The sequence below is a fragment of the Pteropus alecto genome, unplaced genomic scaffold, assembly GCF_000325575.1.
Source record: "Pteropus alecto unplaced genomic scaffold, ASM32557v1 scaffold76, whole genome shotgun sequence".
Classification (NCBI taxonomy): domain Eukaryota; kingdom Metazoa; phylum Chordata; class Mammalia; order Chiroptera; family Pteropodidae; genus Pteropus; species Pteropus alecto.
The window spans coordinates 26,913,048-26,919,363 of NW_006443138.1; the positions used below are offsets into that span (position 1 = coordinate 26,913,048).

The following is a 6,316-nucleotide window of genomic DNA, read 5'->3' on the forward strand; positions in this document are numbered from 1 at the left end:
CCCCGCGGGCTGGCAGGCTGGAAGAGGCTGTGCTCACTCGCTTGGGAGGCAGAGTGGCGACCCTGCCCCCGCCCCGCACCCCTTGGCCCCTTCCATCTTCCACCCCCAAAGAGCTTATTTTTTTTGCTTTGAAATCGTGAGCAGGTCTTGACTCCGGAAAAGGCTTATTTCTTAGGGTTGTGGTCCAGTTCCGCTTGTTAGGGATATTAGCCTGAATATCGCGATTGTAGGTCGCGACGCCGCGTCCTTGAGCTTTCTACTGCCTCTCTCCAGTGAGGGAGACGTGAATGTGTTTTTCTGTTCCTCGGGTCACGAGTTCTGCATTTACTTTTACATCGGGAGTGTTTCACGCGCGACCTATTCCTCCCTGCTCCCCGCCCCATTCACTATTTAAATACCAGCCGGATTGGTTGATACTATGATAATTAATGTAAGACCTATCTTCCGAGGATGGATGTGAGCAAAACTGGACCAACTTTGTTGTGTTAGGAGCAAATTCGTCTAGAAATAATGCTTGTCAAAAGAGTTCCACAAATAGATGGGCAGAAGTGCAGGGCGACTTCCTTTCCACTCGCTGGATACCCTGATACCCTGTGCCGTCAGCACTCATGGAGAACCTTCTGGACTGCAAGGGCTGAAAATTGTAACTTTAGAGTGAGCCCACGCACCTTCATTTCCCCTAAGTATGCTCAGAGGCTTTTTAATCTTTCAGTCTGTGAGATGATGGCTGAAATATGTCATTTCTAAACCCACGGTGACAATTCTGAGATTATATTGAAATTTACAAGGAGCTTCAGTGAGAGTGTGGGAGAAAAATAGTATATGTGAATTGGCTTTTGCCTCAATGAAGTAGAGAAACTGTTGCAAGAATCAGAAGCAGAAAGCTAGGAGCTTCTTTGAAAATGTGGATTTGAGGTGGGATTATTTGTTTCAAATGTAAGGGAGAAGCTTTCTGTTTGAATCAGGTATCAAGTGTGGAGCTGTTTCTTTTTAAGATGACAGAGTTTGGTTATGATCAGTACTTTCTTTCTTCGTTTTAACACAGTCTCTCTATTTTTAACTTATCTATTTCTTTTTCGTTTAATGGTTGCTAATCTGACCCAAGTGACTTTGTTTTGTTTCTTCTGGAAAAAAAAAAAAGTTAAAATTAATAAAAATGTCAATATTTGATGTGGTTTCTTAGCCAGAATGAACTTTAAGAGTGCTTGCTTTTGGTGCCTGATTTGATGGACACTTGGTTTGTAAGTACAAAGGTAGAAAAATAGGAGAAATTATTGGAAAAGAAATAGGGAAGGAGCTAAAGGAAGTGTTTAAAAAACCAAAAAGACAAATGTTCTTTAAATTTTGCTCCTTCTTAATTTCAGGCATTTAAGTTGTGGGAGGTTAAGTTAAGTACTTTGTAGGTCTAAATTCTTAGTAAAATGTCAAGACTACCCCCACCAGAATTTTTTTTGAGCAATAGTCATTTTTATTTGTTTTCTAAACACTTTAATTTTGTCAAAGTTCAAACATTCATTTTCTTAAAAATGACCACTTTCTCAGTAAGATTGAATATTCTTTTGATTTCATGGTTTTATTTAGCTATGTGTCAGTTACAACCAAATTGAAGTAATGTAAAATATTTCTAATAAATATTCCTCATTTCATATATCAATCTCTAAACACAAGGATTGCTAAACATCTGTTAGTACAGTTTATAACAATTCTAGAACATGCTGAATTTATAGTCTCCAAACTTTTAAAAACTAATTAATAAAAACCAGAGAAAATTTGTTTTCTTGTTGAGGATTTTTTTTTTTTCCTCACGGCAAATATCAGGAGTCAGTTTGAAATTTTTTCTAAAATTATTTTCTTAGTAGTCTTTTGTTGGCATTAAAAGGAATGAGTTTTGAAATTTGAAACAGGTTGTTTTTAAAGTTTTATAATCTTTGAAATGTGCACCTCTGGAGAGGGATGTTCTTTCTATTTTAAGATTGACCTGAAAGCAAGCATTTTGTCTAAGTATGCTAGACAATCCAAGCTAGGTTGGATTTAGACTCTTAAGAGAAATGTGTTTGCTCTTTGCTCAGCCTAAAGTAAGGGCATCTGCTCTTACATGAACTTGAAACACAGTGTGCACCTATGCATTATGTAAACAATTTAGAAAAGCACAAATCCAGAGCAGATGAAATTAGAGCAAAAAATTTAATTTATTTCTGCTGTTAGCCATCACAAATCACAATTTCATTGTTGTCTCATCAACTGTAAACCAAATAATTTTCTTTGTGATGTATAGAAAAGTAAGTTCCTTCAAGCCTATTTAGTAATGATGGTGATGAGGATGATGATATTCCTCGGTGTCTTCCTTCTTTCAATGAATGTGTGTGTGCCTTCACTTTGTTTTTTTTTTTTTTTTAATTGTCATCAAATGGTAAAAAAAATTACAGACGCTAAAGTTAGGTTTTTGTCCTGGGAAACAACCCAAAAGCACTCAATTTTTCACTTTTGAAAATAAAAACTCACCAAAATTTAATATAACTATTGCTTAGGTGAAGAAAAACACACACAGGATTAAGAAAGAACAAGAACATTTTTTTGCCTAACTTTCAAATTCTTTTCCTTCATCGTGCCCATGTATGTTTCCATTTTTGAGAGCAGCTAGTCAGTACATCAGGCAAATGCAAACCCAGGACCAAAACTCTCTCCTAGTGTCAAGATGTTCTGAAGCAAATGGTTCAGGTTAGTTTACATAAGGTTTCAGATGAAACATCTTCCATCTGGCATCCTGTGAACACTCATTTTTTCAGGAACGTGAAACATTATTTTTAAAAACTTTTGAGCGAGGGGAGTCTAGATCATGGATTAGATGTGTGCAGGCCGTTTTGTGTGTGGGTCTTCCTGAAATCGTTTAAACTCAGGAAATTTAGTTATATCAAGCACATGAGATCTCTACTGTGTGATTCCAATTAACTGGTAAATAGCAAGTTTTTCTAACCTCTATTCTGAATATATATTCTTCTAATATTTCCCTTTTTAAATAAAATTGCATATCTAATGTAAAATTTCCCTGATACAATATTGAATAAGTCTTAAATTTACTTACCTTTCTACAAGAAAAGTTCATATAATTACTCTTTGTAGTGTAATTACCAGCAATTTTGTGTCGTCTAGCAAGCGATTTAAGTAAGTTAGTAATGGAACTACAGTGAAATTTGCTACACTTGGGATGAAAATCATACTTACCTCAAGAAATCAAAGTCTGACCTTCTGTTTAGACACTTAAGACTTCACCTAGGCTGCCTATAAGTTTCACTGAGTGGAAATCTTACAGATTTAGGAAAGCCTTGTTCTCTACCATAGATTAGATGCAGTCTTGTTTGGAAGCAGGGGAATAGCCTGGAGAACCTCATGACATTTTGGCAAGTCAGAGAATATGCCTTTTGTGTCTGGGAGTCTGCAGTTGAAATTCTATATAGTATTCATCAAGGTTATTCATGCTGAGTGACCACGTATGTGCTAAACTGATAGCATCACAGGTCTGCACAGATACATCAGAGCGTGCTGGGGGCACACTTCGGATTTGTAAGGGAGAAATTAAATGGTTTTGATGGAGTTGTCAAATACACCGAGATTTGTGTGCCTTGGAATTGCCTTTGGCTTTTGTGATTTATTTATTCATTTATGTGTCAAAAACTGAGTCCTTACCATGTGCCAAACAATGTGCTAGGCATTGGGAATGTAGTGGGCATATAGTTAGGTACTCAATGAATATGTTGAAAGGCAGGAAGGAAAAATAGTTGCATAATACAGTCCCTGTCTCCAAGAAGCACATTGTCTAGTGATTAAGCATGGGAAAGAATTAATATCCCATAAGTGAATGCTTTTAAAAAATAATAAAACCAAAGAACAAAGGCCATAGAGTGAGATGCTCAATGTTTTATCCATCTTACACAACTTCCGTTAAAACAGGGACGTGGAAATTTACCTTCTCTTTAAAACTCAGTCTAATCAAGTAATTGTTACTTGGATTGCACAGTATTTTTTTATGTTCTTAAATTATGTTCTTAACTTGTTAATAATCTATTGGAACTACTAATTGGTTGGATATCTGGGTCACATGTTTGGGATTTAGTTATTAGTTCTTTTAAAGTAGCCAAAGATAGAGCAGCTTTTTTGGTCCATCATTTTGAGAGCATTCCTTTCTTTGAGTAGCTATATTTCCCAGAGCATCTGTTTCTTGTCTGAATGAACCCACCCTGGTTCTGACAGGGTATTGATTAGTGCTTTACTCCTTTGGTTGGAGAAGCTGATGTCAGAGAAGTTCATATCCATTCCTGGGTCACCTACACATTGATAGAGCAGAATATAGACCTCTGATTATGAGCCGAGAAGTCTCCTAAAGCTGACGCAGAAAGTATTGTCCTCGTTATTGACATCACATTGGTGAAATGGCACTAGGCTGGAAGTCAGAATACTCACATTCCGGTTTCCAGTCTGTTACCCACCAGCATTGTGACCTGAGGATAGCTTAAATGTCTCCATTTCTGAAATTCTTCATCTACAAAATTAGCTAGGTGTTGTAAATGACATTAAATTCCCTTTCAGCTCTAGATTTCTAAAGTTCCAGTGGGTTTATCATCATCATCATCATCATCATCATCATCATCATCATCAAAATAGGAGTCATATCTTATAGCACCTTTTATATATTTTATGTTTTACATAATGATTCTTAAATTATGAATTTAGGTATGTCCTCATTCTAGGTATCTGGGAGATATTCACTCATTATGGATTGGAACCTTTTAAGTTCATTTCCTCTATTGGTGGGCACTTGATGCCTATTGTCAGCTGATGGAGACTGCTGTTTTCCTTATCCAATCACAATAGAATAGGATGGCAGTCTTCAAAAATACTTGGAATGTAAAAACATATGGAATATAACACTGTTCCTGCGTGCTTAAGGCAATCCCAGCACATAGGTTAAACTAACCCAAGGTTTATTCCTATGACTCAAACACAGCCCCCATTAGAGCACATATAGACATATAGATTTGAATGAACCTTAATTGGCAGATCCTTCTTTAAGTGACTAAGTGACAGCTCAGAGCCATTGTGGGACTCTTTAAAGAGGCTCATTCTGAGCTCTATGGAACTCATGGAGCATCCGGTGGCTTTTCTGATGAAAAGGGAGTAAAGCAGATTTCCAGAGTTTCACCTTTAAATAAGACATCCCTCCTTGCTTTCTGGCATGTCCTAATAACTAGGAACAAGCAAGTAATGGTTTCTGTTGTGCCCTACTTTTCTTCCTTGTGTTTCACTGCTTTGAACACGTGAGAAACTTTATGCATCAGTGTTCTTTGTACTCCAATAAAATCTACTTAGATATAAATTATTTACCTTACAAATATATGTGTTTGTAGACATGTTTCCTTCTTAAAGAGTGACTACTGAGAAAGAGAAAATTGTTGTAGTAATTAATAAACAATTACATTTGGGATAGGTTCTGGACAGTGTTCTATACAATTTTTTAAAATGCATAGTGTATGGTGTTCTGGAGAGAGCCCTGGATTTAGGATTGAGGGAGGTGGGTTCTAGTCCCCACTATGCCACATGCTGTGTAACCTGGGACAAGACTTGTATGAGAGTGCAATATTTTAGGGTTGTGTCTCCCAGCCCACACCCCTGTCTATCACGGAAGAACCCCTTTAAAACATCCCTGACAGATAAGAGGATGCCTTTACTCAAACATTTCTGCTAATAAAGAACTCGTGTCCTATAAGGTAACCCTTCAACTTCTTAGGTTGAACAGGATGCTTTATTAACATCTAAACTTAGTAACACTGGTGTCTACTTACTATTGGTGGGCCTGAGCCGGTTCCTTTGTCTTAGACTCAGAGGACCGTCCCAAAAACCATGTGCTGTTAAGATCCTGAAAGACAGATGGTCAAATAACTTATTGAACATCACTCAGCTAGTAGGGGTGCCAAACTTTCTGCTTCCTGGCAATTTCTGCCCACAAACGCTGTCTCTGGCCACTGAAACAAGGCAGAATTAGCCATCTCCCTCACTTATGCAGACAGTCAGATATTTGAGGATGCCATCCCCTTCATTCTCCTCCCGGCTGGACTATCTTTTCTCTTTGGCTACTCCATTGGAAACTAGCCCCTCACTAGCAGGCTGTCCTCTGGATCCTGACTAATTCACTGATATCCATCTTAGAGCATGGTCGTCGTCGTCTTCTTCTCTTCCTCCTCCTCCTCCTCCTCTCCTCCTCCTCCTCCTTCCTCTCTTCTTCCTCCTGCTCCTCCTCTTCCTCCTGCTCCTCCTCCTCTTC

General features: G+C 37.9%; 1 long non-coding RNA gene across 1 annotated transcript in view; it reads left to right on the forward strand.

The window, feature by feature from the left end:
* Nucleotides 1–6,316, forward strand: part of LOC112472272 — a 26,971-nt gene that overhangs the window by 6,212 nt on the left and 14,443 nt on the right. The gene's annotated exons all lie outside the window — the stretch shown is intronic.